The sequence below is a fragment of the Symphodus melops genome (genome assembly GCF_947650265.1).
Source record: "Symphodus melops genome assembly, chromosome: 22".
In the NCBI taxonomy this organism is placed as follows: domain Eukaryota; kingdom Metazoa; phylum Chordata; class Actinopteri; order Labriformes; family Labridae; genus Symphodus; species Symphodus melops.
Window position 1 is genome coordinate 18,314,406 of NC_136712.1, and position 12,048 is coordinate 18,326,453.

At 38.0% G+C, this 12,048-nt stretch overlaps 1 long non-coding RNA gene across 1 annotated transcript; it reads right to left on the reverse strand.

The window, feature by feature from the left end:
• Positions 1-35: 35 nt before the first annotated feature.
• On the reverse strand, positions 36-9,334 carry LOC306818060. Its single transcript, XR_013778126.1, has 3 exons — positions 9,258-9,334; positions 1,308-1,443; positions 36-88 (listed from the first exon to the last, which is right to left on the reverse strand). It is a non-coding gene; the product is annotated as an uncharacterized lncRNA (long non-coding RNA).
• Positions 9,335-12,048: the final 2,714 nt, after the last annotated feature.

Below are 12,048 nucleotides of genomic sequence, written 5' to 3' on the forward strand. Positions count from 1 at the left end.
GAGGAGCAGAGGAAGGAGCAGTGGGAGGAGCAGTGGGAGGAGCAGAGGTCACTTTCTTGAGGATGGCAGGTGTTTTTTCATAATTTAGCTGGCAAGGGGTTTAGAAAGAAAGATGGTGACAAAGACACATTAAATTAATTTACTGAACAAAATTATAATTTTATATTTAATTATCAAAACTTGAATAGTTAAATGTAAGCTGCTGGAAGTCACTGAAATGTTTCTAAACGATGGATAAAGACAATGGTCTTTTATGTTTCCTGATCAAACTGCATCATTGACCTGTTGACTGACATATTTTTAAGCAGCATGACCCCTTCTCTTTTCCTCATCTTAAATTCCATTTACATTGTATGAGCAAATGCACTGATACTTAACTGTAAGTCCCTGTGAGGCAACGATTATCAAGATGGTATTCTCTAATGTATGCACATCTTTTTATCAAACATGCGGTGCTTTAAATCGACCATGATGTGCTATTAACTGTAGACCAGGTTTGTTTAAGTGAAGTCGTATCATGCACTAAGAATGCAACTTAAATCACATTCCTATACAGTACTCAATTTCTAAGAGTCCCAGCTGTGAATCTTTTTGTAATGTTTAAAATGCTGGTGTTGCGACCAATTTTACTTTATATTTGCTTTCTCTGGGTAGTATTATGAGGAAAACGTCCATAATTGTTTATTTTTATGCAGATGATACCCAACTGTATGTATGATGGAAGCTTGAGGAGCCCAATCTGTAATGTAAACTAGAAGGATGCCTTGAGGACATTAGATATTATATTATAGATATTGCATATACATGAAGGCATACATACTTAATGGACAATATGTGGTGTCTTGCACATTTGAAAGATGCAATCCTGAGTGTATTAGTAGTTTGCAGGTAAAATCAAGTTGATACACATCTCAACACACAAATCAGGCCCTTTCACACTGCTCCTCACAACTACTTGGCTAACAAACCATAAAGTTTATTTGATTTAATATCCGACCTTTAGAATAGTAGTTTAGGATTTTTGATCTATGTGGACACTCAATATCCCACCACCCTCCCCCTGGGCAAACCGCTGTTTGTTTGAACAAGTAGATTGGAACACAGACATGAATTGGTCCTGTCATATCGAGTATGAAGCCATCAATATCCTTTAATTAGAGGATTTAGAAAATCACTGAGCAAAATGTTGTAAGCAATATAACCATCAGTTAAAATTGTTAAAATGTCTGCTGTAATCTGACTATCTGACTCAGACTCAAACATTCAAACTCCACCTTTAAAGTGTTACCAACAATCACAGTTCTCACCTGCAGCAGGTTCCTATTTCTCAGTATGAAGAACAATACAGTCAGCAGGAGCACGATGACACCGCCCTTCAGAAGCTTCATGTTGACTTTGTTACTTATTAATCCTGTATTCAACATGGTTAGTCCTCCTCTGGTACTGGAAGGAAAAACATGAGTATGTATATATATATATATGTATATATGTATATATATACGTGTATATATATATATACAGGAGCGTCATTTAAAGCAGTGCAATGCCTGTTCAGAATGTGCTTGTTGGTAATGTGCTTGGTCAACATGTGGCTAGATACAATATGTAGTGTTGTGCTCAGCAAAAACAAACTTCACATGCAATATAGCACATCTTTAGTCACTGGAAAATACACCTGCCATGATATAGTGTATGTTCTAGCATTAGTAGAGGGTATGTGTCATGACAGGACAGACAAGTGGAGTTGCTAAGATTTAGGTGCAGTGATTCAAAAATATTAGAGTTGGACTGCATTGAAAATATGACATTATGGAGGATGATCTTATATACATAGGCTAACAGAAGGTTCACGATTCTGTTTAGAAAAGAAGACAGCTGTAAGGAAAACAATAAATAACAGCTAAGCTGTACTGTACAGTGTCAAATTAGCAAACAAAGTTACACAACATTGGCCGAGTGATTTCATCCCTCTTATGTTAACGATGGTTAACTAACATTAGTGGAATTTTAAAAGCTTGGCAGACCAACGTTAAATATTCAAAGTGAAAATGAGATACTTTTTACAGTCAAAGGGAAAGTCAGAGACTTTTTACTAAAGATGGCGTCTATTTAGCAAAATGAAATGGTAACGTTAAACTTACGTTATAAGTTGATGTATCGTCGATTGTGTTGTGTCCTGTCCAGTCAGCTCAGTGACGCAAAAAAAAACTGGCCGAATGTCTCGGTGAGCAAATGTTTTATAGAAATCTTTTACTGAACTGACTGTATTGACTAGGTACACTGAAAACATTTACTTTGCCCTCCATATCCTCTCTGCATCAAAGGTGGATATCTATCAGGGAGAACAACTTTTTTAGAGCATTTCCTGAGGGGGACACCAAACTTGTCATAAAAAGTACTGTTTGTTGTGATATTCTGCATCCTTAGGAATACCATAATTAACAGAATTTTTCCAGTTAATGTTGAAAAGCATTAACTCAACCTTTTAAGTGAAAACAGATCTCAGAGAGCTCCCAAGGACTTGGAAAACTGATAACAACAGGATGTTGATTAACAAGCTTTCCTACTTTCAGTCAAAGACCAAACCAAGTTATTTATGCTTTGAAAGCTTTCCACATCCCAAACTTTGGACAACCTCTATCAATCCTCAAAAAGACAACCAGATATGCTTTGGTCCAGCAGACTGACTGTCTCTGTCTTTCTCAGTCAGGAGTTCGAGTTCACTTAAACCTGTTGATGTCTTTCGGACTTCCCGGAAAACAGAATAGTTAAACCATTATCTGTCTATATGATAAATGTGTGTCTAAGATTTGAAACCATGCCTGTTGTTTGTCTAACTGTTCAAAGGAGAACAAAATTGAACTTTTCCCCTCCATCTGTCGTAAAGCCATAAAACTAGATTGACCTTTCATCAGGTCAAGATGACCATCTGGGAGTAATTAAGAGTACTACAGTCACTGTCCAGGACTTTGAAAAACTCCAATGTTGAAATCTGTATTAACGAAATGCAGATACATCTTTTCATATAGATATTCGAAAATGTCATTTAAAAGCAATTAAAATTATTCTTTTTTTTTGGTCGAAATCCGATGTGTAATAAAGGAATTATGCATAATTATTTTTTTAATAGGAATTGGACGTGGAATAACATTGCCATCAAGTGGACAAAATCCATTGTGGAATTGTGTAAGCTGTGTAATGCATAATTATAGATTGTGTTACAGAAGACGTTATTTAAAGACACTCAGTCTTCACATGTGATTAATCTGCGTTGTTAAAGGTTTTCTTATATAAATATTATTTTTCCAAACTTCAGGATGAAATGTATCGACCGATGATAACCACTCCTTTAAACCTGATATATTAACCTAAAATATATGATGTAACCTACATTGATGTGAATTTGAAAACAACTGATCCGAGTCCAAATTAAATCCCAGATTCTTTAATCCAGTTTATTCTTTATTCGGTTGCCGTCTAAAATACTTCAAACAATATTGCGTTGTATCTCGTTACTAAACAAATAATTTCACCATACAAGTCAAGTTATATATATAGTGTTCAGTATTACTTTTCCCTGCCATAACAATATATTATTTTTATTTTGTTTTATATTTGTTTTGTTTTGTTTCATTATTATCATTTATTAAAATTAACATAAAATTCAGTACTGTGTTCTGTGTCTCTCTTGATACGAAACTGCTCTAGAATTCACACTTATGATATGAGATTGATTTAATTAATAACTAATTAATTAATAATAATTAATAATTAATAATTAATATAGTTATTCCTGGAAAAGCCAGGTGGTGCCCTTTCAACGAGGAACGTATTAGACTTATGTTTAATACACTTATTAGACTTTTACATATTTCTGAAGCATCCTATGTGAGGCTAGGAAATATTGTCTAATCAATTAAAATACGCAACATGTTTATCACGAAAGGCCGAACAAAGTGGTATTAAATGTATAAAGAGGAAATGCTGATTTATACTTTTAAAGTATACTGAATAATTATTGTTTACTTATCAGCTGGTCGTCTGTTTCAGAAAACTTAAACAATGTCCAATAAGATGGAAAACAAATAATGGGAGGGGAAATGTAATTATTGTAATATGCAAATTAAGTTTTTTGGAGCATTTTTCCTCCACTTTATTCTGTCGGACTGAATATAGTTGTAGCAATAGTGAACTGTAATCTCTGCAGACAGAAGAACAAACTGTGGTCTGTGACTCTGACCAGTCTTATTTCAACAGTAGTTTGTGTGGCTTAATGTTTTTAAGAGTATTTTTAACACGTTCTGAATCTGCAGAGTGTCAGCTTTCTAAAGAGACCTTAGCGGGGCTTGTAGTCCAAACGGTATAAGAACAGCGGTGACTTCCTCGGAGAAAGTCTGCAGAAAGTTGGCTATCATCACCAATGTTGCCAGTTCTCGTGAGAGAAACAAGCAACCAGCTCTATGAAAACAAGACCAAAAAAAGTGGCTCAAATGAATCAGATAAAACCCACCAGGTGACTTAACGCAGGGGTTCCCAAACTTTTCAGCCTGCAACCCCTAATATAACGGTGCACCTGCCCCCTCAGATGAGATTAATTTGGAGAGAACAAAAGAAGTAAGTAGTAAAAGGCAAGTGGAGGCAATTCAAATAATAATAAAGTGCACTCTTACAGAAAAATTCATCACAATGAGTTTTAGAAAACAAAAAAAAAAAGATTAATTCTATAATCCATTTAGACAAACTATCATAACAGGAAGCATTAAGAAGTGAGGTGGAAGCAACACAAATGCATTTAGATTCAGATGAAGATGTACAAGAATGTTGCCTCTGGAGAATATTTATCAGGGAAAGAGCAGCAGAATGTGCTCAAACGACAGGCTGGACATCAAACCAACATCCCAGTTAAGATAAAAGAGCCTTCAACTAGATAGTAAATTCGGTCTATGGTGTTTACACCACCAAACAGATGAACCTACCCTTACTTGTAATATTCAGAAATAAACATTCAAGTCTCAAGAAACGTTATTTCCATTCAAGTTCACAACATAAACTTTGCTCTCGTCCAAATATTGATCTGCTGCTGCAAGAGTCTTTCACATACTCTTACATTGATACAGACCTAAAAGAAGAATTCCCTTACATGGTGCAGCTCATATTAACAGTGTACATGGTGCCTATGACAAGTGTAGAAGGAGTGGAAACAAAGACCAACAAGTACCTTCGAAAGTAGATGTGAATCCATCGTAGCTTAATTTATAGATAGATCAGGGATGCAGATTTTTACGACTATCTAAGGATGCAAGTGAGCAGTCAACACCTGTCACACAAGCAGCGAGCATGCTGATCGTGAAGTGTCGGTCGCGAACGAGCAGGTTCAAAGAGCCAGCTCTTTCAAGTAAACGATGGGAACCGGCCGCGAGCCATTTATTGTTTGTTTTTTTTATCAATTAATACAAGGCAGAATGCAGAAAGTGTTGAATTAAGCTGTCATATCGATCAGGGTCCACAAATAGAACTGTGCATTCAGCAGTTCAGTTGGAAGAAAAAAGGCAGGATAGCGTGCCTGCTACTGTCATTAGGGGTTTCAGAGAGGATCTGTTAATGGTACACCATTGCCAACAGAAATTTATTGATATGTATGTTTTTACTTTTGAAAACTTCAATATAATGGATGTATTGAATAACTTTAGTGGTATACAGTCTGTATACACACAAATCATAATTCAGAACAGCACTAAATTTGGCTGCCTAGAGATCAGCTCCGATCGTCGTGGCATTAAATTTTGTACATAAATAGTGTTTGAGCGGCATAAAGTTGATTTACTCAGAGTCTACTACAGACCTGACTTTGACAAAATGCCAGGCGGTAAAAATACTACAGGGAAAAGTTCGACGGCAAGGACTACCACCGCGTCTGTCTCAGAACAGTGACAAGGTGCTAAAAGCTGACCCGCCTGTGCCCCGGAGTGAGCTGGAGCTGCTCCGCCAGCGGGTGGATGATCTTGACTCCCGAAGCCGCCGCAACAACCTTTTCTTCGTGGGCTGTCTCTGAACTGGAGAACTCCCTTTCTGCACAACTTAAAATGATAGACACATTCTCTCGCCTATCGGGCTATAAAGTTAACTGGTCGAAATCAGAAGCTCTCCCTTTAATATTAGACTGCCCTAGGAAGATCTTTTTGGGTGGAAATTTTTCCTGGCCTCGCCAGGCATTAAATATCTGGCTATCATTATTCCCCCTAGACTAGTGGACCTAGCTAAAGTCAACATGGACCCCCTGCAAGACCAACTCAAAGCAGATATTGTAAGATGGGTCCCTCTAGCTAATGTACTGAAAATGACTTGCGCACCCAAGATTTATTACCTTCTCCAGGCACTTCAATCAGAATCCCCCTAAAATATTTCAAGCAGCTAGATGTGCTTTTTAATAGATTCCTCTGGAATAGTAAGCATCCAAGGCTTCATTTATCGAAATTACAAAAACCAGTTGTAGAGGGAGGTTTGGGCATCCCGAATTTACTATTGTACTCTTATGCCTTTGGCCTTCGACACCTTGCACACTGGTGACTTCCCCCAGAATGTGTCCCTCCCTGGTTTCACATTGAAAAGGACCTTTGTCATCCAATGCCTCCCATCCACCTCATCACAGCTGCACTCCCTGGGGAGGCTCAATTCTTATGAATATGCAATGGATCTGGAAAAGGGTTTCTATTAAACTTAATATGAATCCCCACCTGAATTTGTCTGCAAGTCTCTGGTTGAATCCCAAGCTAAAAGTAGAAAATAAGCCATTCTTGTGGAGGCAATGGGTGGAAAAGGGTATTCTGGTGCTCTGAGATCTATATGAGGGAGGCATACTGAAATCTTTTACAGTACTAGCACAGCAGTTTGGCCTGCATCAGCAGCAGTTCTGGAGGTACCTCCAATTACGACATCTCCTTTCTTAAACCTTTGGTTCCACTTCAACAGCCCCCCCCAAGCTCCAACATTCTCTCTTGTATAATAAAAATATTTGGTACAGGCCGAGAGGCCTCCAAATACTACTCTTTATTACTTAAAAGCACTACTAGCAAGAGCGCTAACCTAAAGTCGGCCTGGGAGTCTGATCTTAGACTGTCATTTACAGAGGAAGAATGGAGCAGTATTTTAAAGAATTGTAAGAAGACATCGCGAGAACTTAGAACTAGACTGGTACAATTCAAAATACTAAACAGGGTGTACTGGTCGCCCTCTAGGCTTCATAGGGTGAAATTGAGGGATAGCCCGGATTGTTGGAGGTGTGGGAGGAGTATTGGTACACTCCTCCATATGTTGTGGTCCTGCCCGCTGGTACAAACATTCTGGCCAGCTATTCATGAAAACATTAAACTGATCCTCAAAGTAAATATTCCCTTCTACCCGAGCCTGTTCATCCTAGGCGATCCTTTCCCTCTGAAAGCCCTCCCTTCAGCACAAGCAGAGTGGGTACAAACAGCCCTCATGCTGGGAAGGAAACTTATAGTCACAGAATGGAAGACGACAACATTACCACCGGTCAGGGTGTGGTTCTCACAGTTGGGCATTGTGGCAGCTCATGAGCGTCTCTCTTTTAGATTACTAAACCAAGTTGAGAGATTTGGAGCCAAGTGGGAGGATTACATCTCATTTATCAAGGGACCCTGACATTCATGTAGGCTTGATATCGTTTTTTCTTTCTTTTTTATTAATTCTCATACTATCTGCCATTTTTGTTGTGTTTTATGTAGTTTGGCTTTCTTGATGTGCGTGAATAGGCGCAGGTACATCGGTATGCCTATGTGTGAGCACTTGTATGTATTGTACATGCGCAGGTGTTTATGTATTTGAAAACTTTGTCATTTTACTTTCAGGTATGTTTGTCTTGTTGTATTGTTCATTGTTGGAAAAAATTGGAAAATGAATAAAAACTTTTAATCACAGAAATAGTTCATTAACATGGGCATGGACACAATCTCATAACATAGTGTATGTAGTGCATACATAGCACAACGGATCTGAACAGTAAAGCCAGGTGAAAATGTCTTGCTAACATATAACAGTAAAATAATTCATGTTTGAATGGAACGCATGTAGGCTACCCATGGCTTATAATCATTACAGGCAGGAACCAGCCTTCATTCATTATTATTGCAGAGACTGTGGGACTGTTTCTGCAGGATACAGTGCACAATGCACCACGAGAGAATCTTATCTTCATTCTCTTTAAAACACAAGTAACGAACACAATTATTGTTTCTTGCTATTTCCAAATGTGACTTTTATTGTCATCATGATTTAGCCTATGTTTTGGTTTAGGTGATATTACTGTAGCTTCTATCTCAGCAATCTAACATGGTGACACTTTGAATCCTACTTTAACATTCATGTGGACAGACAGTTCCAGTGTGTTGCAGTATGTTGTACTCTAGATGAAAGAGGTAAAGTCTGTCTGTGACTCGAAGACACACAATGTTTACAACCATTGTGGTATTCAGTTAGCACAGATGTCATGAGATTAAATCCTTACACACACACACACACACACACACACACACACACACACACACACACACACACACACACACACACACACACACACACACAAACAAACAAACAAACAAACAAACAAACAAACAAACAAACAAACAAACACACACACACACACACACACACGCACACAGGTCCATGCAAATTGAAACAAATGCAATGCAATCAAACCTTTTCCAATACAAATACTCTATATTACCTGTTGCCTGGGATGTGCAATAACTACTTATGTATTTATTTAGTATCTGCAATCTGGCAAGACACTTTTTTTATACTAAACCTCCGACCTAAGTAAATGCTGTACACATATGCAAATACACCTGGAGGAGAGTTTTTGGTGATTTTGTGGATGACCTTTTTGAATTTCCTTGTACAAATACATAATGACAATAAAGACAGTCTATTCTACCTAAAAGAGTAACTCCCATATGTGGGAGACAGATTTAAAATGTTATATCCACAAAAATGACCAAGATAGATGAATACATGAAAATACACACTAACGTGTGCTGAGAGCTTATTAAGTGATGCATTTAAAACTCACAATAAAGTAAATTAAAAACTATATCAATAATCTCACTTCCTGATTCACAATCACTCGACAACACTTAGCTGATTTCTCTAAAGAAAAGAGTGTATTCAGGCCAGCTATGAAAAATCAACACAAAGAAAAACAAATATTTATGACACAACTGAGAAGAATGTCCACCTACCTCTCAGCCTAAATATTGACTTTGATTCAACAGGAATTTCAGTTCAGAGAAGGGGACAGAAGACTCCACAACCGCTCCGTGTGTTTGATCACTCGTGTTTTGATAAGTGCGACTTCGAAGGAAGATGCTACATCTACCTGGTATCCACAACCTGCGTGAAACCTTACCCAGAGTCCACACCCACTATTCAAATATAATAGAAGATAGTAGAAGTCATATCCTTGTGTATGATCAGTGTTGAAAGATCAGAGAGAGTGATGCATTTGTTGAATATGTTTTTTATTTTATTTGTTTTGTTACCATTTCATCCTTTTGTCGTTTTCATATTTAGATTTTATTACCATTTAATCCATTACTCATTTAACCTTTATATTATATAATCATAACTGCTTTTTATTTCTTTTACATAAACCATGATTTATGCAAACATATTTTTTGAATCCTTTACCTATGGTGATATAAAATGGATAAGCCTGGTACACCTGCTATAGCTCAAAATATACCTTTTAGCTCTGCTGCCAGCAAGGCGCCTTCGGAGGTGTGAGGTCTGGTCAAGTGTATCATGTCTTGAACCAAAAAACACAACAAACCTGTGTGTGTAGTTGGGTGCATAACTGCTGTTGCAAATCTTCATGTTGATTGTTCTGCATTTACGGTTTGGTTATAGATAGGTATTGAAATGCTGGTCAAAACAAACAAAAAAAAGGTGCAGCAGCACCTGAAAAGAAGCCCAGCTCAAATGAAGCGGTAAGAAATGGAAGGGGAGTGGCCACTTTATTCAATAACAACTTCCAATGTACAGCTGATCTTTGGCATCTTTAATTCCTTTGAATATATTTAACACTTTAGCTGAAATCCACCTGCCAAGTAATACTGGTAAATATCTACAGGAGCCCCAAGCATAATGCACACAGCTCTTTTATCATTTTACAAAACGTCTCTTTGTCATCTGCATTGACTTTCGTTGTGTTGTTGTAATTGGTGATTTATATGGCGTTCATTTCCACCCGCTGCACGTTGTGTTGTTGTTGTTGTTGTTGTCAGTGCTTAAGGAGGTTCGCGGTTGTGTTTTCTGCTGTAAAAAGAGTCCCATGGACATAATTTACATCTGACAGTGAGTTTCTAGTCATCTTTCCTTTGACAGAACTAAAGTCAGTTCATGTCGATTTGTGCTGCCTAACCTTTACTTCATTCACAATCTCCTCCATTTCTTCGTCTACACTCCGTGATCTGTGCACCATCCCCCCACTTCAGATTCTCTCGTATTCACACTCTGTCAAAGTCAAACAGATCAGTCGGGAACCTCTTTTCCATTTTCATCTTTCTCCTCGACTCTTGTCTCAGCCCATACCTCTGATAAAACATATCAACTCTACGTATGCAGCTCAGGTCTCAACCTCAGGACAGGAAAATGGCGATCCGTTTCTGCTTCCAGAAACAATTTTCACAAAATGTAACAATATCAGTCTCACAGCTCAGCTCCATTTGAATCGGACTCTTTTATGGGCTGTGATCAGTTCGGGGCAGAAACACGCTTGAGACGGTTCCCCCACTCTGAGTCTTCCTCTGTCCTGCAGTCACTTCATCCTTCCAGAGCAGCCAACCGACAACGTCCTCCTCCATCATAATCATTACCTTAGCATATCTACGTCAATGGTTGTGGCGTGGTCGATGCTCGTAAAGTAAAGTTTAATGATGAAACTGGAAATGCTGGCTGGGTGTGTGTTAGGGTGGAGGTTTCTGTGCACAATGAACTTCAGGAACATTGTGACACAGACCGTGGGTCATCTTAGATTTATTTAGCCGGGGTCAAACAGTGGTCCATGCTTGGCCAGGATCTTACAATGACTGCCAACATGCAAGTATTCATCTCAACAGTGTAGCTTATATGCTGCAGGAAAGTACAAACTATTTACCCCTTGTGTACTTCTTTATTAGTGTAGAATAAGGACAGCACCTTGACTCATAAACATCAGACATCTTAGCAAATCTTCTCTTACAAAAGACAATTGGCTCTAATCCAAAGGTAACTTTACTACTGTAAGATGTATTTTACTCATATCAACCAACTTTATTTTTAAAGCACTTTTTATACAGATAAAATGTAATACAAAGTGCTTAACATTAAAATCAATGTAGTGAGAGACACGTATTAAACAGTCATTGTGTTAGCATGTCCAAACTTATGATTATAACAGGTATCTGTTCGAGTCAATACTAAGTATGAAATAACAAATGAAAACGAGAACAAGCAAATTAAAACCAAGTACAGGAAAAACAGGCAGCGTAGTATTCTGTTACATTTGTTCCCAACATAAGCACCTTCTCTCAGGTTGCAGAGAAAACAGACAGATATGAAGAACACCCATCATACCAGACCTTCTTCATTGTAATGTCACTTAAACATTGCCCAACATGTGTGTATAACAGGCGTGCTCCCTACTAAACAAACCAATTACATGAGTACACCAACAAGAGATCGTCTTCTGGAGAGCTAGGATGTGTACTCTGGGGGGGGGGGGGGGGGGATTGAATATTGATGCCTCTCACATTTTCTTGCCGTAACAATAAAACTTTACTGACAGATCCCTGACATCCTAATCAGTCTGTTACTCATATCAACCAACTTTATTTTTATAGCACTTTTTATACAGATAAAATGTAATACAAAGTGCTTAACATTAAAATCAATGTAGTGAGAGACACGTATTAAACAAGGTGTACTTAAACAAAATGTAAAAATGGAAAGGGCCACATTTGGGGGCCGTCCACAATGGCAGCGGCACAGCTT